Genomic DNA, 22934 nt, shown 5'->3' with positions numbered 1-22934 from the left:
ATTTTGGGGAACCTCCATGCTGTGTTCCAGAGTGGTTGCACCAGCTTACATTCCCACCAACAGTGTAGGAGGGTTCCTCTTTCTCCGCATCCTCGCCAGTATCTGTCATTTCCTGACTTGTTCATTTTAGCCATTCTGACTGGTATGAGGTGGTATCTCATTGTGGTTTTGATTTGTATTTCCCTGGTGCCAAGTGATGTGGAGCATTTTTTCATGTGTCTGTTGGCCATCTGGATGTCTTCTTTGCAGAAATGTCTGTTCATGTCCTCTGCCCATTTCTTGATTGGAGTATTTGTTCTTTGGCTATTGAGTTTGCTAAGCTATTGAGTTTGCTAAGCTCTTTATAGATTTTGGACAGTAGCCCTTTATCTGATATGTCGTTTGCAAATATCTTCTCCCATTCTGTCAGTTGTCTTTTGGTTTTGTTAACTGTCTCCTTTGCTGTGCAAAAGCTTTTGATCTTGATGAAATCCCAATAGTTCATTTTTGCCCTTGCTTCCCTTGCCTTTAGCGATGTTCCTAGGAAGAAGTTGCTGCAGCTGAGGTCGAGGAGGTGTGTTTTCCTCAAGGATTCTGATGTCTTTCTCACATTGAAGTCCTTCATCCATTTTGAGTCTATTTTCATGTGTGGTGTAAGGAAATGGTCCAATTTCATTTTTCTACATGTGACTGTCCAATTTTCCCAACACCATTTGTTGAAGAGGGTATCTTTTTTTCATTGGACAATGTTTCCTGCTTTGTCGAAGATTGACCATAAAGTTGAGAGTCTATTTCTGGGCTCTCTCTTCTGTTCCATTGATCTATGTGTCTGTTTTTGTGCCAGTACCATACTGTCTTGATGATGCCAGCTTTGTAATAGAGCTTGAAGTCCGGAATTGTGATGCCACCAACCTTGGCTTTCTTTTTCAATATTCCTCTGGCTATTTGAGGTCTTTTCTGGTTCCATATAAATTTTAGGATTATTTGTTCCATTTCTTTGAAAAAAATGGGTGTTATTTTGATAGGGATTGCATTAAATGTGTCGATTGCTTTGGGTAGCATAGACATTTTCACAATATTTGTTCTTCCGATCCAGGAGCATGGAACATTTTTCCATTTTTTGTGTCTTCCTCAATTTCTTTCATGAGTACTTTATAGTTTTTTGAGTATAGATTCTTTGCATCTTTGGTTATGTTTATTCCTAGGTGTCTTATGTTTCTGGGTGCAATTGTAAATGCGATTGACTCCTTAATTTCTCTTTTTTCTGTCTTATTTTTGGTGTAAAGAAATGCAACTGATTTCTGTGCATTGCTTTTATATCCTGACACTTTACTGAATTCCTGTACAAGTTCTAGCAGTTTTGGAGTGGAGTCTTTTGGGTTTTCCACATGTACTATCGTATCATCTGCAAAGAGTGATAGTTTGACTTCTTTGCCAATTTGGATGCCTTTAATTTCTTTTTGTTGCCTGATTACCAAGGCTAGGACTTCTAGTACTATGTTGAATAGCAGTGGTGATAATGGACATCCCTGCCGTGTTCCTGACCTTAGCAGAAAAGCTTTCAGTTTTTCTCCATTGAGAATGATATTTGCGGTGGGTTTTTCATTGACGGCTTTGATGATATTTAGGTATGTGCCCTCTATCCCTACACTTTGAAGAGTTTTGATCAGGAAGGGATGCTGTACTTTGTCAAATGCTTTTTCAGCATCTATTTAGAGTATCATATGGTTCTTTTTCTTTCTTTTATTAATGCGTTGTATCACATTGATTGATTTGAGGATGTTGAACCAATCTTGCAGCCGTGGAATAAATCCCACTGGTCGTGGTGAATAATCCTTTTAATGTACTGTTGGATCCTATTGGCCAGTATTTTGTTGAGAATTTTTGCATCTGTGTTCATCAAGGATATTGGTCTGTAATTCTCTTTTTTGATGGGATCCTTGTCTGGTTTTGGGATCAAGGTGATGCTGGCCTTATCAAATGAGTTTGGAAGTTTCCCTTCCATTTCTATTTTTTGGAACAATTTCAGGAGACTAGGAATTAATTCTTCTTTAAATGTTTGGTAGAATTCCCCTGGGAAGCCATCTGGCCCTGGGCTCTTGTTTGTTGGGAGATTTTTGATGACTGTTTCAATCTCCTTACTGGTTATGGGCCTGTTCAGGTGTTCTATTTCTTCTTGGTTCAGTTGTGATAGTTTTTATGTCTCTAGGAATGCATGCATTTCTTCCAGATGGTCTAATTTGCTGGCGTAGAGTTGCTCATAGTACGTTTTTATAATTGTCTGTATTTCTTTGGTGTTAGTTGTGATCTCTCCTCTTTCATTCATGATTTTATTTATTTGGGTCCTTTCTCTTTTCTTTTTGATAAGTCTGGCCAGGGGTTTATCGATCTTATTAATTCTTTCAAAGAACCAGCTCCTAGTTTCGTTGATTTGTTCTCTTGTTCTCTTGGTTTCCATTTCATTGATTTCTGCTCTGATCTTTATGATTTCTCTTCTCCTGCTGGGTTTAGGCCTTCTTTGCTGTTCTTTCTCCAGCTCCTGTAGGTGTATTGTTAGGTTGTGTATTTGAGACCTTTCTTGTTTCTTGTGAAAGGCTTGTATCACTATATATTTTCCTCTCAGGACTGCCTTTGCTGAGTCCCACAGATTTTGAACCGTTGTGTTTTCATTATCATTTGTTTCCATGAATTTTTTCAATTCTTCTTGAATTTTCTGGTTGACCCATTCATTCTTCAGAAGGATGCTGTTTAGTCTCCATGTATTTGTATTCTTTCCAAATTTCCTCTTGTGATTGAGTTCTCACTTCAGAGCATTGTGGTCTGAAAATATGCAGGGAATGATCCCAATCTTTTGATACCGGTTGAGACTTGGTTTGTGACCCAGGATGTGATCTATTCTGGAGAATGTTCCATGTGCACTAGAGAAGAATGTGTAGTCTGTTGCTTTAGGATGGAATGTTCTAAATATATCTGTGATGTCCATCTGGTCCAGTGTGTCATTTAAGGCCTTTATTTCCTTGTTGATCTTTTGCTTAGATGATCTGTCCATTTCAGTGAGGGGAATGTTAAAGTCCCCTACTATTATTGTATTGTCAATGTGTTTCTTTGATTTTGTTATTAATTGGTTTATAGTTGGCTGCTCCCATGTTAGGGGCATAGATATTTAAAATTGTTAGATCTTCTTGTTGGAGAACCCCTTTGAGTTTGATATAGTGACCTTCCTCATCTCTTATTATACTCTTTGGTTTAAAATCTAATTGATCTGCTATAAGGATTACCACCCCACACAGGAGAGCAGTGGCCTGTGCCATGGATTACGGTTCAAGGTAACCCCGAGTTGAGAGCTCACTCCTCTGCTCTCTGTAGCCGGCTTCCCCACCCTAATACCTGCGAGCTCTGGGACACTCATACACCCCTGATCCTTCTGTGACTCCACGGGACCTGGGGCCACGCTGACCCTGTGTGGTCTTCACCACGGTTTAGCCTCTGGAGCGATGTCCTTCAGTGGAGCAGACTTTTAAAAGTCCTGTTTTTGGGGGCACCTGGGTGGCTCTGTGGATTAAAGCCTCTCCCTTCAGCTCGGGTCATGATCCCAGGGTCCTGGGATCGAGCCCCATATCGGGCTCTCTGCTCAGCAGGGAGCCTGCTTCCTCGTCTCTCTCTCTCTGCCTGCCTTTCTGCCTACTTGTGATCTGTCTGTCAAATAAATAAATAAATAAATAAAAGTCCTGATTTTGTGCTCTGTTGTTCCGCTGCTTGCCGGGAGCCGGCCCCTTCCCCCGTGGTCTATCTTCCCGTCACTTTGGATTCACTTCGCCTCCGGTCCTACCTTTCAGAAAGTGGTCGATTTTCTGTTTCTAGAATTGTTGCTCTTCTTCTCTTAGATCTCCTGTTGTATTTGTAGGTGTTCACAATGGTTTGATAAGCTATCTAGCTGATCTCCTGCTACCTGATTTCATCTGAGCCTGCTACTCTCTGCCATCTTGACTATTCTAGAGATGCATTTTAGATGTAATAACACAAGGATGCCTGGTTGGCTTAGCCAGTTGAGAGCCCAACTCTTGATTTCTCCTTTGGATGTGTTCTCTGGGTAATGGGATCTAGCTCTGTATTGGTCTTTAGGGTCAGCCCACTCTTCCTCTGCTTCTTCCCCCACTTCTTTCTCTCTCTCTTAAAAAAGTACATAAAATCTTTAAGAAAAATCTAATGACCTAGATAGATTGAAAATAAATGCATGGGAAACGATGTAGCATGCAAATAGTAGTTATATAAGAAAGTTGGAGTAATATTAGTAATTTGTATTATTAATATTAGGTAAAATGATTTCAAACATGTTATTGGAGATGAAGAACAACATTTCAACATATCAGCCACAAATTTGTAAGTGCTTAAGATCTGTAATCATAGCTTGAAATCTTAACAGCATACTGTCCATAAATTATAGAAAATGTAGACCAAAAGAAATCAGTTTGAACATAAAGGATCTGAAAAACCATTATCAGTCACCTTGACATTTGTAGAATATCACATGTAACTAGAATACAATAGAATGTACATTCCATCCAAATGCATAATATACATATCAAGATAAATCATATATTGGGCCATAAAACTTCTCAATAAGTTTCAAAAGTTTGAAATTTTAAGGACTGTAATTTCTGACTATGGTTAAATTTAATGTAGGGATTGTTAATAATAAGATATGCAGAAAAATCCAAGTATTTGGAATTAATGTAGTTTTCCCTAGCCAGTCTATAGGTTTAATGTGATCAAAATCATTTCCCCCCGACAGGTTTTATTTATTTATTTGAGAGTGAGAGAGAGAACAGAGGAGGAAAAGAGGGAAAGGGAGAGGGTAACTTAAGCAAATTCCATGCTGAGTGCAGAGCCAGATGTGGGATTCAATATCATGACCCGGAGATTACGACCTGAGCTGAGACCAAGTCTGCCACTTAACTGATTGTACCATCTGGGCTTCCATGGGCATTTTTTAAAGTGCCTATTAGTCTTCACTGTATTACTTTAAGTCAATCTAAGCTTGCATTAATTGTGAAAGACCAACTCTATATTTGTAATAATGATTTTTCTCTTACTTCAAGTTATAGGAATACTGCTTGATACCGGTTTGAAACTTTTTTTTTTAATAAGGTATAATTGACATATTCCATTATGTAAGTTTCAGGTATGCAACAGAGTGATTCCATATTTACATATATTGTGAAGTGATCACAGCAATGTCTAATTAACATTTGTCACCGTACAGTTATAAAAATTTTTTTTCTTGTGATAAGTACTTCCAAGATTGACTTTCTTAGCAAGTTTCAAATATGCAGTACAGTATTATTAACTGTAGTCAACATGTTATACATTACATCACCATAACTTAATTATTTTATACCTGAAAATTTATGCCTTCACTCCTTTGCCCCGGCCCCGCCCCCCACATCTGGCAACCACCAGTCTATTCCATGTATCTGTGAGCCTTGGTTATGTTGTTTTTAAAATTCCACATGTAAGTGAGATCCTACAGTGTTTTACTTTCTCTTTTCTTTATTTCACTTAACCTAATAGCCTCACTGTCCATTCATGGTGTCACAAATAACAGGATTTCCTTTTTTGATAATGAAAACTATTCTATTGTATATATGTACCACATCTTTATCCATCCACCTATGGATGGACAGATCACTTCGATATCTTGTCTGTTGAAAATAATGCTGCAGTAAATGAGGGGGTGGCATATATTTTTTCCAATTAGTGTTTTTGTTTTCTTCAGATAAATACCCAGAAGTGGAATTGCTGAACCATATGGTGGTTCTGTTTTTAATTTTTTGAGGGATTTCCGTACTCTTTGCTATAGCACCTATAGCAATTTACATTTTCACCAACAGTACACAAGGGTTCCCTTTTTTATACATTCTAATGCTTATTATTTTTTGTCTTTTGATGAAGGGCATTCTAACAGGTATGAGGTGATATCTTACAGTTTTGATTTGTATTTCTGTGACTATGTTGAGCATCTTTACACGTGTCTCTTGGCCATCTGTATGTTTTCTTTAGAATAAACTGTCTTCAGGTTCTCTGTTTCTTAGTTTGTTTTTCTACTAGTGAGTTGTATGAGTTCTTTATATGTTTTGGATATTAACTCTTATCAGATACAGGATTTGCAAATATATTGTCCCATTCCATAGGTTGCCTTTTCATTTTATGGATGATTTCTTTTCCTGTGCCAAAAATGTTTAGCATGGTATAGTTATACTCATTTATTTTTGCTTTTGTTGCCTTTGCTTTTGCAGTCAGATCCAAAAACCCAGAGGCCACAACCAATATTGAGGAGTGTACCATCTATGTTTTCTTCTAGGAGTTGTATGGTTTCAGGCCTCACATTCAAGGTTTTAATCCATTTTGAGTTGGTTTTTATGTATAGTGTAAGATCATATCCTAGTTTCATTCTTTTGCATGTGGCTGTCCAGTTTGCCCCACATCATTTATTGAGGGAATGTCTGTTCGTTACCCATTCTATAGTCTTTACTTTTTAGTTGTTAATGACCGCATATAGGTGAGTTTAATTCTGGGTTCTCTGTTCTGGTCTGTTGATCCGTGTGCCTGTTTTTAAGCTAGTACCATACTATTTTGATTAGTATAGTTTCGTAACATAGTATAAAGTCTGGGATTGTGATACCTCCAGCATTGTTCTTTGTCAAGATTGTTTTGGTTTTTGGGCTTTTTAGTGCTTCCATACAAGTTTTAGGAATGTTTTGTTCTATTTCTGTCAAAAGTGACATTGTAAATTTGAGGGTTTGTACTGAATCTCTAGATTGCTTTGGGTACTATCAACATTTTAAGAATATTAATTTTTCAATCCATAAGAATGGAGTATCTTTCTATTTATATATCATTGTTAATTACTTTAATCAGTTTATTACAGTTTTGTTGCATAGCTTTTTTACCTCCTTGGTTAAATTTATTCATTGGTATTTTCTTGTTTTTTCATTATTAATATATAATGTATTATTTGCCCCAGTGGTATAGGTCTGTGAATCATCAGGCTTACACATTTCACAGCACTCACCATAGCACATATCCTCCCCAATGTTTATAACCCAGCCACCCTATCCCTACTCCCCCACACCCCTGTCAACCCTCAGTTTGTTTCATGATGTTAAGAGTCTCTTACAGTTTGTCTTCCTCCCTGTTACATCTTGTTTCATTTTCTCCCTCCCTCCTTACCTCCATGACCCGCTGCCCTGCCTCTCAAATTCCTCACATCAGAGAGATCATATAATTGTCTTTTTCTGGTCGACTAATTTCACTCAGCATAATACCCTCTAGTTCTATCAATGTCATTGCAAATGGCAAGGTTTGTTTCTCTTGATGGCTGCATAATATTCCATTATATATATATATATATAAATATATGTATGCATATATTTATACACACACACACACAAACACACACACACACACACCACATTTTCTTTATCTTGATTGTTTGTTTTGCTGTGCAAAAGCTTTTGAACTTGATGAGGTCCCAATAGTTCATTTTTGTCCTTGCTTCCCTTGCCTTTGGCGAAGTTTCCAGGAAGAAGTTGTTGTGGCTGAGGTCGAGGAGGTTGCTGCCTGTGTTCTCCTCAAGGATTGTTGGATTCCTGTCTCACATTGAGTTCCTTTATCCATTTTGAGTCTGTTTTTGTGTGTGGTGTAAGGAAGTGGTCCAGTTTCATTCTTCTGCATGTGGCTGTCCAGTTTTCCCCACACCATTTGTTAAAGAGACTGTCTTTTACCATTAGACATTCTTTCCTGCTTTGTCAAAGATGAGTTGACCGTAGGGTTGAGGGTCCATTTCTGGGCTCTCTATTCTGTTCCATTGATCTGTGTGTCTGTTTTTGGGCCAGTACCTACTATCTTGATGATTACAGCTTTGTAATAGAGCTTGAAGTCTGGAATTGTGATGCAGCCAGCTTTGGTTTTCTTTTTCAATATTCCTCTGGCTATTCGGGGTCTTTTCTGGTTCCATATAAATTTTAGGATTATTTGTTGCATTTCTTAGAAAAGAGTTGATGGTTATTTTGATAGGGATTACGTTAAATGTGTAGATTGCTTTAGGTAGCATAGACATTTTCACAATATTTGTTCTTCCGGTCCAAGGGCATGGAACGTTTTTCCATTCTTTTGCATCTTCCTCAGTTTCTTTCATGAGTACGTTATAGTTCTCTGAGTACAAATTCTTTGCGTCTTTGGTTAGGTCTATTCCTAGGTATCTTATGGTTTTGGGTGCAATTGCAAATGGGATAAAATCCTTAATTTCTCTTTCTTCTGTCTTGCTGATGGTGTATAGAAATGCAACTGATTTCTGTGCATTGATTTTATATCCTGACACTTCACTGAATTCCTGTATGAGTTCTGGCAGTTTTGGAGTGGATTCTTCTGGGTTTTCCACGTAAAGTATCATATCATCTGCAAAGAGTGAGAGTCTGACTTGTTCTTTGCCAATTCGGATGCCTTTTATTTCTTTTTGTTGTCTGATTACCAAGGCTAGGACTTCTAGTACTATGTTGAGTAGCAGTGGATATAGTGAACATCCCTACCCTGTTCCTGACCTTAGCGGAAAAGCTCTCAGTTTTTCCCTGTTGAGAATGATACTTGCTGTGGGTTTTTCATAGATGCCTTTGATGATATTGAGCTGTGTACCCTCTATGCCTACACTGTGAAGAGTTTTGATCAAGAAGGGATGCTGTACTTTGTCAAATGCTTTTTTTTTTTTTAGCATCTATTGAGAGTATCATATGGTTCTTGTTCTCTCTTTTGTTAATGTATTGCATCACATTGATTGATTTGCGGATCTTGAACCAACGTTGCAGCCGTGGAATAAATCCCACTTGGTCGTGGTGAATAATCCTGTTAATGTACTGTTGGATCCAATGGCTAGTATTTTGTTGAGAGTTTTTGCATCCGTGTTCATTAAGGATTTTGTTCTGTAATTCTCCTTTTTGTCTGGTTTTTGGGATCAAAGTCATGCTGGTCTCATCAGATGAGTTGTGAAGTTTTCCTTCCATTTCTATTTTTGGAATAGTTTCAGGAGAATAGGTATTAATTCTTCTTTAAATGTTTGGTAGAATTCCCCTGGGAAGCCATCTGGCCCTGGGCTCTTATTTGTTGGGAGGCTTTTTTGATGAGTGCTTCAATCTCCTTACTGGTTATGGGTCTGTTCAGGTTTTCTATTTCTTCCTGGTTCAGTTTTGGTAGTTTATTTGTCTCTGGGAATGCATCCATTTCTTCCAGATTGTCAAACTTGCTGGCGTATAGTTGCTCATACTGTGTTCTTATAATTGTTTGTATTTCTTTGGTGTTGGTTGTGATATCTCCTCTTTCACTCATGATTTTATTAATTTGGGTCCTTTCTCTATCCTTTTCGATAAGTCTGGCCAGGGGCTTATCCATCTTATTAATTCTTTCAAAGAACCAGCTCCTAGTTTCGTTGATTTGTTCTCCGGTTCTTTTGGTTTCTATTTCACTGATTTCTGCTCTCATCTTTATTATTTCTCTTCTCCTGCTGCGTTTAAGGCTTTCTTTGCTGTTCTTTCTCCAGCTCGTTTAGGTGTAGGGGTAGGTTGTGTACTTGAGCCCTTGTTTCTTGAGAAAGGCTTGTATTACTATATACTTTCCTCATAGAACAGCCTTTGTGGTGTCCCAAAGATTTTGAACATTTGTGTTTTCATTTTGATTTGTTTCCATGACTTTTTAAAATTCTTCTTTAATTTCCTGGTTGACCCATTCATTCGTTAGTAGGATGCTCTTTACCTGCATGGATTTGAGTTCTTCCCAACTTTCCTCTTGTGATTGAGTTCTTGCTTCAGACCTTTGTAGTCTGAAAATATGCGGGGAATGTTCCCAATCTTTTGGTTCCGATTGAGACCTGATTTGTGACCCAGGATGTGATCTATTCTGGAGAATGTTCCAAGTGCACTAGAGAAGAACGTGTATTCTGTTGCTTTAGGATGGAATGTTCTAAATATATCTGTGATGTCCATCTGGTCCAGTGTGTCATTTAAAGCCTTTATTTCCTTGTTGATCTTTGCTTAGATGATCTGTCCATTTCAGTAAGGGGGGGGGGCGTCTTAAAGTCCCCTACTATTATTTTATCATTGTTGATGTGTTTCTTTAATTTTGTTATTAATTGGTTTATATAATTGGCTGCTCCCACGTTAGGGGCATAGATATTTAAAATTGGTAGATCTTCTTGTTAGACCCTTTAAGTACGATACAGTTTCTTTCCTCGTCTCTTATTATACTCTTTGGCTTAAAATCTAATTTATCTGTTGTAAGGATAGCCACCCCAGCTTTCTTTTGATGTCTATTAGAATGGTACATTGTTTACCACCCCCTCACTTTAAATCCGGAGCTGTCTTTGGGTCTAAAATGAATTTCTTATAGACAGCATATTGATGGGTCTTGTTTTTTTATCCATTGTGATATCCTGTGTCTTTTGATTGGGGCATTTAGCCCATTTCCATTCAGGGTAACTATTGAAAGGTATGAATTTAGTGCCATTGTATTGCTTGTAAGGTGACTGTTACTGTATATTGCCTCTGTTCCTTTCTGGTCTATGTTACTTTTAGGCCCTCTCTTTGCTTAGATTTGAGTGTTTCTTGTGGGGCTGGTTTGGTGTTTGTAAATTATTTTAGTTTTTGTTTGTCCTGGAAGCTTTATCTCTCCCATCTGTTTTCAGTGACAGCCTAGGTGGATATAGTGTTCTTGGCTGAATATTTTTCTCATTTAGTTCTCATAATATATCATGCCCATCCTCTCTGGCCTGCCAGGTCTCTGTGGATAGGTCTCCTGCCAGTCTAATATTTCTGCTGTTGTATATTACAGACCTCTTGTCCCAAGCTGCTTTCACTATTTTGTCATTGTCACTAAGACTTGTGTGTCTTACTTTTAGATGATGGAGTGTTGACCTGTTTTTATTGATTTTGAGGTGGGTTCTCTGTGCCTCCTGGATTTTGATGTTTGTTCCCTTCCCCAGATAGGGAATTCTGCTATATTTTGCTCTAATATACCTTCTGCCCCGCTCTCTGTTTCTTCTTCTTCTGGGATCCCAATTATTCTCATATTGTTTTGTCTTATGGTATCTCTTATCTCTGAGATTTTTCTCCCCCAGTCCTGTAGTTTTTTGTCTCTTTTCTCAGTTGCTTTATTCTCCATCATTTGGTCTCTTCTATATCACGAATTCTATCCTGCTTCATTTATCTTAGCAGTAAGAGCCTCCATTTTGATTGTACCTCATTAATAGCTCTTTTTATTTTAGCTTGGTTAGATTTTAGTTCTTTATTTCTCTGGAAAAGGATTTTATTTCTCCAGAAAGGTTTTCTCTAATATCTTCCATGCCTTTTTAGAGCCCAGGTAGCACCTTGAGAATCATCATTTGGAACTCTACTTCTGACATATTACCAATGTCTGTATTCATTAGGTCTGTAGACATTGTTACTGCCTCTTGTTTTTTTCTTTTGTGGTGAATTTTTTCTGCCTTGTTGTTTTATCCAGTTAAGAATATATGAACCAGGGAGTAAAATACTAAAAGTGTGGCAAAGACCCAACAAAAATGTATGTCAACCAAAACGGGGGAGAAAAAAGGGGGAAGAAAGAAATAAAACTAAAAAATTTAAAAAAACTAAAAAAATATATATAGATATATTAGACTGATGAATAGAACAGAGCCACCCACTTGATTTTGTGTATATTCTGGTCTCTTAGAAGAAATTACCTCCCTAAATTTTAAAGAAAGATAAACTCACATATATATATAAAAATTATGGTAAACACGATGAAGGGATGGAATATGACTGCAAAGACGAAAATTCACAAAAACACTCCAAGAAAGGACAATTCCTTTAAATTGGCTGGAAAAGGAAAAGAATAGGAAAAAAGAAAGAGAGAGAATGTGTTCAGGCCAGAGACTAGAATTAAGCCATGTACTAGATATAGGTTATATTTTGACCTATTAGAAGAAATTGTATTACTAAAATTTTAAAGAAAAAATCCTATACCCATACAAAAAAAATAAGTTTAAATACAACGAAGGGATAAAATATGACTAATAATTAAGTTTTAAAAGGATTCTTTTTAGAAAAGTATTTTTAAGATAAACTAGTTAAAAAACGTTAAAAGAAGAAAGAGGAAGAGTTTAAAAAATAGAATAAGAAACAAAAAATTTTAAAAATTGACTTTTGAAGACTAAAGGATTATGAGAAAAAAGCCATGGATTCTATGCATTGCTTTCCTTCAGCTCTGGCGTTCTGCTGTTCTCCTTGATCGGGGAGCTTGGTCTTGGCTGGATGTTCTTGCTGATCTTCTGGGGCAGGGGCCTGTTGCAGGGAGTATCATATGTCTTTGCCTGAGGTGGAATTGCACTGCCCTTGCCAGGGCCCGGGCTAAGTAATCTCCTCGTGTTCACTTTCAGTTGTTTTGTTTCCTGAACACTTTCCGTAGAGCTCTGGAGGACAGGAATGAAAATGTCGGCCTCCGAATCTTTGCCCTGGAGGAGCCAAGAGCTCGGGCCCCCAGTCCTCAGTGCACCCTCAGATAAAAGCAGTCAATAACTCCTGTCTCCCCGACTCCATCTGTGCTCTGTGCTCACCTGGCCTGTGACTGAGCGTTTGTCTCTGATGTACAGCTCTATTTGGAGTCTCCAAACCCAGTAGATTCCTGCCACGTGTTCCTGTGCCAGTCCTCCTGGAGGAGGAAGGAGGGGGTCTCTGGATCTGCCACTTGTGGGGTCGCCGCTTGAAGAGTAGTGGCCCGACTGTGACTTGGGTCTCGGTTTAAGGTAATCCCGAGCTCAGAGCACACTCCTTGACTTCTATCTCTGTAGGCGGCTTCCCTCCTCTGATACCTGGGAGCTCTGCCACACTCAGGCACCCCTGGTCTTTCTCTGATCCTGTAGGTCCTGAGGCCACACTGTCCCCGCGAAGGCTCCCTCTGGAGCGACGTCCCTCAGTGGAGCAGACTTCTAAAAGATCCAATTTTGTGTTCCGCTGCTGTCTCACTTTCCGGGAGCCGGCCCCTCCCCCCGCGGTCTATCTTCCCATCACTTCAGATTCACTTTGCATCTCCTACCTTCCGGAAAATGGTTGATTTTCTGTTCCTAGAATTCCTTGTATTCTTGTCTTCTATCTCCTGTTGAGTTTGTAGGTGTTTAGAATGGTTTGATAACTATCTAGCTGAACTCCTGAGATCTGATGATATTTCAGTCTCTTAGTCCTCTGCCATCTTGCTTCCTCCCCTATTGGTATTTTATTCTTGTTATGTAATTGTAAATATGATTGTTTTCTTAAGTTATCTTTTTACTACTGTGTTGTTAGTGTATAGAAATACAAATTGCTGTATATTAATTCTGTGTTCTGCAACTTTATGGAATTTATTCTGTAGTTTTTTTGGTGGAGTCTTTAGGGTTTTCTATACATAAAATATCATGTCATCTGCAAATATAACAGTTTTACTTCTTCTTTCTAATTTGGATGCCTAATGTTTCTTTTCTATGCCTAATTTTTCTGGTACGACTTCCATACTATGTTGAATAAAATGGTGTTAGTGGGGTATCCTTGTCTTGTTGCTGATCTTAGACAAAAAGCCTGCAGCTTTTCACTATTGAGTATGATATTAGCAGGGTTTTTTTATATATGGCCTTTATTATTTTAAGGTATATTCCATCTATATCTGCTTTGTTGAGTGCTTTTAACATAAATGGATGTTGAATTCTATCATGCACTTTCTACATCTTTTGAGATGATAATATGATTTTTATGTTTTATTTTGTTTATGTACTGTATCATATTGATTGATATGCAGATGTTGAACCGCCTTGCATCCCTGGAATAATACCCACTTGATCGTGTCATGTATGAGCCTTTTAATGTGTTGTTGAATTTGGTTTGCTAATATTTTATTGAGAATTTTTGCTTCTGTGTTCATCATGGCTGTTTACCTATAACTATCTTTCTTATAGTGTCCTTGTGTGGTGCTAGAATCAGGGTAGTGCTGATTGCATAAAATGAGTTCAAAAGTATACCCATCACTTTTATTTTTTGAAAGAGTTTGAGAAAGATTGCCATTAATTTTCTTTAAATGTTTGGTAGAATTTACTGGTGAAGGCATGTGGTCTTGCAGTTTTTTGTTTATTGGGAAATTTTTGATTACTGATTCAATCTTTTTTAGTAATCTGTCTGTTAAAATTTTTTTTCTTTATGATTCAGTCTCAGAAGACTGAATATTTCTAGGAATTTATTCATTTCTTACAGATTTTTTAAAAATTTGTGGCTTATAATAGTATTTTGTGATTCTTTGTATTTAGTTGTAATTTCTGATTTTCAGTTCTCTCTCTCTCTTTTTTTCTTTTTTTTTTTTTTTTTGTGATCCTTGGTAAAAGTTTGCCAGTTTTATGTATCTTTTCACAGAGGCAACTCTTAGTTTCATTGATCTTATTTATTATCTTTTTAGTCTCTTTGATTTATTTCTACTCTGTTATTTCCTTTTTCTACTAACTTTGGACTTCACTTGTTCTTCTTTTTTTAGTGTAATATTAAGATATTTATTTAAGATTTTTCTCCTTTCTTGAAGTAAGCATTTATCTCCTGAACTCTCTTTGAATTGCTTTTACTATAGCCCATAAATTTTGATACATTGTATTTCCATTTTCATTTGTCTCAAGGTATCTTTTTATTTGTCATTGATTTCATTGATCCCTTGGTTGTTCAGTAGCATGTTGTTTAATCGTCATATATTTGTGAATTTTCCAGTTTTCTTCTTGTAATTGAGTTTTAGTTTCATCCTATTATATTTGGAAACTATGGTTGATATTTCAATCTTCCTAAATTTGGTAGTACTTATTTTGCGGACTAACATATGGTCTATTCTGAAGAATGTTCCATGTGCACTTGAAAAGAACATGTATTCTGCTTTTGGATGGAATGCTGTTCAATTCATCTACAGAACATGTTGTGTAAGTCTGATGTTTCCTTATTGATGTTCTGTCTGGATGCTCTATCTGTTATGAAAGTAGGATATGAAAATTCCTTTCTGTTGTTGTATTGCTGTGTTTTTTCTTTAGGTCTGTTAATGTTTGCTTTACATATTTATGTGTTCCTAGTTTGGGTGCATAAATATTATAAATGTTACATCTCTTTGTGGATTGATCCCTTCCTCATTATGTAATACCTTGTTTGTTTGTTTTTATTTATAGTCTTTGCTTTAAAGTCTGTTTTGTCTAAGGATAATTATTCCAGCTTACTTTTTGTTTACATTTATATAGGATATCTTTTTCATCCCTTCACTTTCAGTCAGTGTGTGTCCTTAAATCTGAAATGTAAGCAATATATAAAGGTCTTTTTTTTTTTCTTTAAACCCACTTAGCCACTTGTCTTTTGACTGTAGAATTTAGTCCATTTATACTTAAAGTGATAATGATGGTTATGCACTTATTGTCATCTTAATTGTTTTCTGGCTGTTTTGTAATTCCTTTCTGTTTCTTCTCTTGGTTGCTTCCTTTATGGTTTGAACATTTTGTTAGTGATGTGCTTAGATCCCTTTCTCACAATCTCCCCCCCACCTTTTTTTTTAAATAGGCCTTAATTCACTTAATTTTTCTTGTATAAAATCTATGTGGTGGCCATAGCTGGAGCCTAGGTCCTCTGCATGGAGATTCCTGTTGTGGGTCTTCACAAGATGGTCAGTGAATTCCTGATAGGGACACTTGGTGAACACAGACAGTTTCTTTCCAGAGGTCAGGGTGAGATACCTATAGATATTGGAAATGGCATCAAAAGTAGCCATGGTGAAGTTGCCTGGGATGGCAGTGCAGTCCCTTGCTGACGCTTAGCAGTCATCAATACTGGCCATCATCAGTAGCTTCTTGGGCACTGGCTGAGACAATACCAGTGCCTCTGGGAGCAGGGATGAGGCATACCAGCACAGAGCCACAGTGGCCAGTCACCTTGCATGGGACAGTTTGGGGGTTACTTGTTCCTCCAGTAGCCTTGCCAAATGGGGATGATGGAAAGCTTGACACGGGATGCCTGGGTGGCTCAGTTGGTTAAATGACTGGTTTTGGCTCAGGTCATGTTCCCAGGGTTCTGGGATTGAGCCCCATATCTGGCTCCTCGCTCAGCAGGGAGCCTGCTTTTCCCTTTCCCTCTACCTGCTAGTCTGCCTGCTTGTGCTCTCCCTCTGTCAAATAAGTAAATAAAAATTATTAAAAAAAAAAAAAGCTTGGCTAGGTTGATGGCCCCACGGATGGCAGTGGCTACCTCCTTGGAGTATTTAACATTCAGACTGATGTCAGCAAATGCCTTGAACCTGGCCTGCTGATGAGCATGCGTCTGCTTTTGCATAGGCATAATCTCCAAAACCTCATCCTTGAAGAGGGATGTCCCTAGGAAGTAGTCAATGATCTCAGATTCCTTGATAGGCAGGGAGAAGAGATAGATCTCTTCCAGGGACTTGATATTCCTGACTGTGACCAGGTGGCACAGCATGGTGATGGGGATCCACTCCTTGGCCTTGCCTCTTTGAATTCTGTGGCCTTGGCCCTGACCTAGATGCTGCTACTAAAGCCTCCATGGAAGCCACCATGGCCTCCCATTCCAGAGCTCCTGGGCCCTCCTATAACATCAACATCATCTGCCATTTCTTTTCTTGGAAAAGAATCTCCTTCTCACCATCTTTTGGAAATCTACCATAGATTTTTGCTTGGTGGTTCCCATGAGGTTTAGTATAACAACCTTCATTTATAACTCTATTTTAAGTTGATAAGTTTGAACACATTCTGAACTCATTTTTGCTCCCCTCACCCCATGTTTTATGGTTTTGACATCACATTTTACATACTTTTATCTTGTGTATCCCTTAACTAGTTATTGTAGTTATACTTATTTTTACTACTTTTGTTTTTTAACTTTTAGGGTAGCTTTATAAGTGATTAATCCGCCATTTGTACTGAATGTTTACCTTTACTAATGAGATTCATACTTTCATATGTTTGTTTGTTTTTTTTTTTTTTTTAATATTTATCAAAATAGTTTTCTTTTAAAATGCCCGCACTGCTGCAGCCCCACTGGATGGCTCTCCAACGTCTCCCTCCCCAGCCTGGACACAGCTGGAGGGATCCTGAGTTGTCCAGGTGTCCCTTTGAGTCTTTCCTACCCAGGACATCTTGGAAAACAGGGAGGAGAGTGCCCTGAGGTCCATAGTGGGTGGATGCTCTTCTTCCTGACTATTCCAGGCCTAGGATATAGTTGATGCCTTGCACCAGGCCAATGATGTCAGACTGCCAAATACTGAAACCAGTCTAGCAGCAGTTGCCTCTACACGAGTGAGGCCTCTCCCAGGGATTGCTGAGCATTCTCTTGAGGTTCATCTTCTGTTTGCAGTAGGGACACATCTGTTTCCTTCCTACAGTGCACCAGCCGAGGATGCAGAACTCATGGAATACGTGATTGCAAGACAGCTTATATATACTGTGTATGTTCATGATAATGCCCTCTTCACTGAAATCCACAAAGATCTGCTGCCCACACATGGCACACACACTGTCTGAGAGATGTTTGGTAGGCATGCCTGACATTGTAGAACCCTATGGTAGATGCCATGTAGTCTGCACACATTTCTACAAAGTCTTGTTCAAGAACAACATAGTAGAGGCCATAGAAGACAAGAGAAATAACAAAGTCCATGGCATCTTCTGGTTTGATCTTGAATAACAGAGACCAGAAAGGGTAAACATGACAGCCGTGTAGCCAGCAATGCCAGTGGCATAGCTTATTTTATAGATAAACAAGAACTACTTATAAACCAACCTTGGGGTGTCTGTACTGTTGGTGAAGATGGCAGTGGTAGAAGTGGAGGTTGGAGAAGGTACTGTTAGAGAATGGGAGCTGGATGAGGTTGATATGTCAGACCTCTCCGGAGAGGAGCAGTGGAGGGTTGAGCACACGTGCATGCATACCAAGCACCATGGCCATGAAGCCATGCACATTGAAATGGTCCTCATTCTTATGGCTACTTTGGTGATGGCTCAGCTGTTCCTGGTGCAGGGGAAACAGAGGGAATCCCACTCCTACAATATGGTGACCCTGTTTCGGGTATGGGTTTTTCCCCTCTATTTCACAGGGAAGCTGCACTGGTGGAGGTTCCTAGTGATCTGGATCTTGTTCTCTGCCGACACAGCTTTTATCACCCTCTGAGCTATCTGAAAACCACTAATACAGATAATTCCAAGTTTGGTTTCCTATATTTTCTTGTTATGAATTTGCACTTTTTATTTTCAGCCTACAAAAGTCCCTTTAACATTTCTTGTAATGCTGTTTTAGATGAACTCGTAGGTGTTCTTTGTCCAGAAAACTCTTTATTTTTCCTTCAATTCTGAATGATGATTTTGCTGGGTGTATTTTGGATGAAAGTTTATTTCCTTTCAGCACTTTGAATATATTGTGCCACTCCTTTCTGCCTGAAAAGCTTCTGCTGAAAATCTTCTGTAGCCTTTTTTTTTTTTAAATACTTGTTATAGTTTTTAATTGCTGCTTTTGAGATTCTCTCCTTGTCTTTAACTTTTGACATTTTAATTAGGAAGTGTCTTCCTGTGAGTCTCCGGGTTCATCTTAATTGGAACTTTCTGGAATAGGATGTCTGTTTCCTTCTCTGAGTTAGGGAAATTTTCAGCCATTTCATTCATTTCCTCAGATAAATTTTCTACCCCTTTCTCTCTCCATCTTCTGTAACAGACATAGTATGAATGTTAAGTCTGTTTGATGTTTCCAGTTAGTCCCTTAGGCTACCTTCAGTTTTTTGTGTGGGTTTTTTTTTTTTTTTCCCATTCTTTTTTTTGCTGCTCTGATTGGGTGATCTCCATTGCCCTGTTTTGAGTTCACTGATGATTCTGCTTCATCCAGTCTGCTTTTGAACCCCTTTAGTGTATTTTTTGGTTCAATTATTGCTTTCTTCAGCTCTTTGACTTCCATTTGGTGCTTTCTTATATTTTCTAACTCTTTTTTTTAATCTATTCTTCTTCCGAATTCGGAAAGCATCTTTATGATCATTACTTTGAATTTTTCATCAGGTAAATTATGTATATCTCTGTTTCATTAAGGGTTTTTTTTGGTGGGGGGAGTTTTATTTTTTTAATATGGAACACGTTCCTGTTTCTTCAATTTGCTTGACTCTTTGTGTTTGTTTCTGTGTATTAAATGAAGCTGTCACCTCTCCCAGTCTTGGAGGAATGTTTCTTGTAGGAAATGAACCTTGACATTCAACCTCTCCCTAGTTCTTGGTTGTCTCTTGGTCCTTTATGATTCTCTAAGCAGCCTAATTTATTTATTTATTTATTTATTTTTTATTTTTTAAGATTTTATTTATTTATTTGACAGAGAGAGATCACAAGTAGGCAGAGAGGCAGGCAGAGAGAGAGGAGGAAGCAGGCTCCCTGCTGAGCAGAGAGCCCGATGTTGGGCTCAATCCCAGGACCCTGGGATCATGACCTGAGCCGAAGGCAGAGGCTTTAACCCACTGAGCCACCCAGGCGCCCGCCTAATTTATTTTTAATAGCTCCCAGTCATTGAAGGTGTGCCCAAGGGGCATGTATCAGTGTCCCAGAGGGGAATATCTCAGCTAACACCTAAACCCAGCAGATTGGAAGCCAAATTTTTAGATAGCAGCTTTTAAAATACATATATATATATATATATATATATACACACACATACATATATACATACACACACACACACACACAGTTTTGTGAGACCACAAGCTTAAGGCTTGCTGACTACCAAAGCATGAGATCTGGAGTTGTGCTCTGACCAACAGTTTCAAAAATCAGTACTCCAGACTAGTGTATAAGCTTCTTTCTGGGACATACTGACAAACTATAGTGAGGGAGAGGAAGGGCACAATGATCGTGTCCCTCTACCTATGTTCTGTGTGAGTACCTCCATAGCCTCTAAGATGTGTGCCGAACCTGAAGCCTATTCATCAACCTGAAGCACCAGGAGAAACATATGAATCTCTTTCAACAGAGAGATGGGGCGAGGGGTTGGGACAGGGCGGAGGTGGGGGAGGAATGTGTGTTTTAGTCTGTTGTTTGTTCAGTGCCCTGGGGGTGGCACCCTACCAAGAACTGTCCCTCCAATTGTTAAAGTCCTATGGAAGCCAGGAATACAGGTCCCCCTGGCCAGAGCCTGACCAGAGCCAAGTGTTCAAGGGGCCTCCCTTGTGTGACAACCACAAACACCAGGATACTGGATGTAGAAAGTGGGATACTAAGTACATGCAAGAGCTCCCTTCCAAGAGACTGGTGCTCTGGATTGCAGCTGAGGATGAACATGAACATAGCACCCATCTTCTCAGAGCTCTGGTCAGCTTTACAATTTTTAAAACACTATAATGAAATTGTTTTTCAGATTATAAATATTTTGGGAAGGGTTTACCTAAAACAGGCTGCTGATAAAACAAACTTTTTGAGTTCCAAAGCCAAAAAGACATCTTCTGTAGAGCTCCAGAAAAATCTTCCCCTATTTTTCTTCCCTGGCTGCTGTCACAACAGCTGTGACAGAGGCATGTGGGATTTGTGCTCTTTCTGAAAGAATGGAAGACTCTGCCAGTCTGGGTCCCCTGATATGCTGATGTGGGAACAGTGTCTCCTCTTTCTGTTTTTCCTTAGATACCTGTGAGACATCTAGGTTGTTGAACTTTCCATGGCTCTCAGCTATTTCAGAGGTTATCCAAGGAGAAGACTTCTTGTAGAACTAAAATTGATAATAAGATGATGGTTATACAACTTTACTATCTCTCTTCTTCTGACCATTTCTGTATTTTTATACAAGAGAATCAAGGCTACACCCATTCAATTTCTTTTATACATAAAATGCAAGTGTTTCCTTTCCATTTGATTGAATGTACCCTTTTCCATTGGTACAGCATTTAAATACAAATTTTAGAATTGTTTCCAGGTTCACCAAGTTATAGCCTAAGAAAGACCAACTTAGGTGACTGTTTTATCCTAAGAAGTGTCACACTATGGATTTTATTTTCCTAAAAATTCTAGCTTTTGCAGGTATTGCCTCAGGGCTAGAAAGGGTTGTCTGTTATGGCAGTTTAAAAGAGGAGATTGCAGGGCTCTGAGGCTGTGATTGTAGTTTTAAACTAGCCCTTCAACAGGGAGCTGGAGAAACTGATCACTGAGGAGAGAGTAAGCAGGAACTGACAAGAAGTTAAGAGTCAAAGAAGTCAGGGTAGAATGAGTACAGGCAATTACTGTTGAGATAGGGAAGGCCCATTAACACTAAAACCTTCTGATTTTGAAATTATTATTTTACTTTTTGAAGTCCTTTTCAAGAAAACCTATGTGTGCCCCTTTATTTTGAAAGCCCTCTCATGTCTCATACAAGGCACTTAATCTGTGTAAATGGTGAAAACCATTATTTTGTTATCTTCCACTTTTAGTTGTTAGCACTCCAGTTGCTACTGATTTTCTTTAAAAAATAAAATAATACACTGGGGTAAAAGGGAGGATTATATTTTTTGTCTCAAGTAAAAGCATGTTAATTGCTTAATATGCCAAAATGATAAATAAATATACAAAATATATTAGAAAAGTACTTTAATTATTAAAGTTGCTTATCTCCCCAAGAAGATGGCACAGGGCACTCACCATAAGTAGCAGTCAGTTACGGAAGAATAATTATCCATTTCTTTTTTCTTATTTTATTGGACCATACGTTTTAACATATAGTTAAACTGGTACACTTTAATTGCTGTGATTCTTGTCTCATTTATTGGGGTGTCTGCCCACTTGATTGTTCAAAGACTCTTTAGTATCTATTATCCTTGCCACATACACTTCTAAGCTACATGCAGTTGGTTATCAGATCTATATATTTATTTTGTTTATTTATTTATCTTTAAGATTTATATTTTTTTATTTATTTGAGAGAGAGCAAGCGCACAAGTAGGCAGAGCAGCAGGCAGAGTAAAACGGAGACGCAGACTTCCCACTGAGCAGAGATCCCAATGCAGGGCGCGATCTCAGGACTCTGGGATTGTGACCTGAGCAGAGGGCAGATGCTTAACTAACTGAGCCACCCAGGTGCCCCAAATCTCTCAATTGACTAAAAAAAAATTTTTATTGAGGTAAAATTCACATAATATAAAATTAACTTACTAAAGTAATTTCAGTGCTTAGTACATTGTAACATGTGCAGCCACCACTTCTGCTTCATTTCAGAACGTTTTCATCACCCAGAAAGGAAGCACCATACCATTAAGCATCCACTCCATTAAACATCCATTCCAAAATCCACCCCTCCAACACACCTCAGCTATACCAGTCTTCTCTCTGTCTCAGTGAATTTACCTGTTCTGAATTTTTTATATAAATGGAATCATATAATTTGTGACCTTTTGTGTTTGATTTCTTGCTTAGAATAATGTTTGAGGTTCATCTACATGGAAGCATATATCAGTACTTCATTCTTTTTTATGGCTGAATAATATTTTGTTGTATGTTTTTACCAGAATTATTTATCAGTTCATCTGTTGATGGATATTTGGGTTTTTCCACTCTTTGTCTATTGTGAATAGTGCTGCTAAGAACATTGGTGTACAGGGGCATCTGGGTGGCTCAGTGGGTTAAGCCTCTGCCTTCAGCTCAGGTCATGATCTTGGGGTCCTGGGATCGAGTCCCGCATCGGGCTCTCTGCTCAGTGGGGAGCCTGCTTCCCCCGCCCCCCGGCTGCCTCTCTGCCTACTTGTGATCTCTGTCATATAAATAAATAAAATTTGTTAAAAAAAAAAAAAAAGAACATTAGTGTACAAATACCAGTTTGAGTACCTGTTTTAAATTCTCTTCTTCTATACCAAGGAGTGGGATTACTGGTTCATACAGCAATTCTATATTTAACTCACTGAGA

At 38.4% G+C, this 22934-nt stretch overlaps 1 protein-coding gene and 2 pseudogenes across 2 annotated transcripts in view; 1 reads left to right on the top strand and 2 right to left on the bottom strand.

Moving 5' to 3' along the window:
* The window catches only part of LOC111155373 (scaffolding protein involved in DNA repair), a 490720-nt gene that overhangs the window by 40342 nt on the left and 427444 nt on the right, over positions 1-22934 (top strand). The window lies entirely within an intron of this gene.
* Positions 7585-17220, bottom strand: LOC111155412 (annotated as a pseudogene).
* Positions 17321-17971, bottom strand: LOC111155411 (annotated as a pseudogene).

This window comes from Enhydra lutris, unplaced genomic scaffold (assembly GCF_002288905.1).
Source record: "Enhydra lutris kenyoni isolate GAN:26980312 unplaced genomic scaffold, ASM228890v2 scaffoldscaffold41, whole genome shotgun sequence".
NCBI classification, from domain to species: Eukaryota; Metazoa; Chordata; class Mammalia; order Carnivora; family Mustelidae; genus Enhydra; species Enhydra lutris.
The sequence above is the reverse complement of the archived record's forward strand: the minus strand, read 5'-3'. Positions and strand labels throughout refer to the sequence as shown.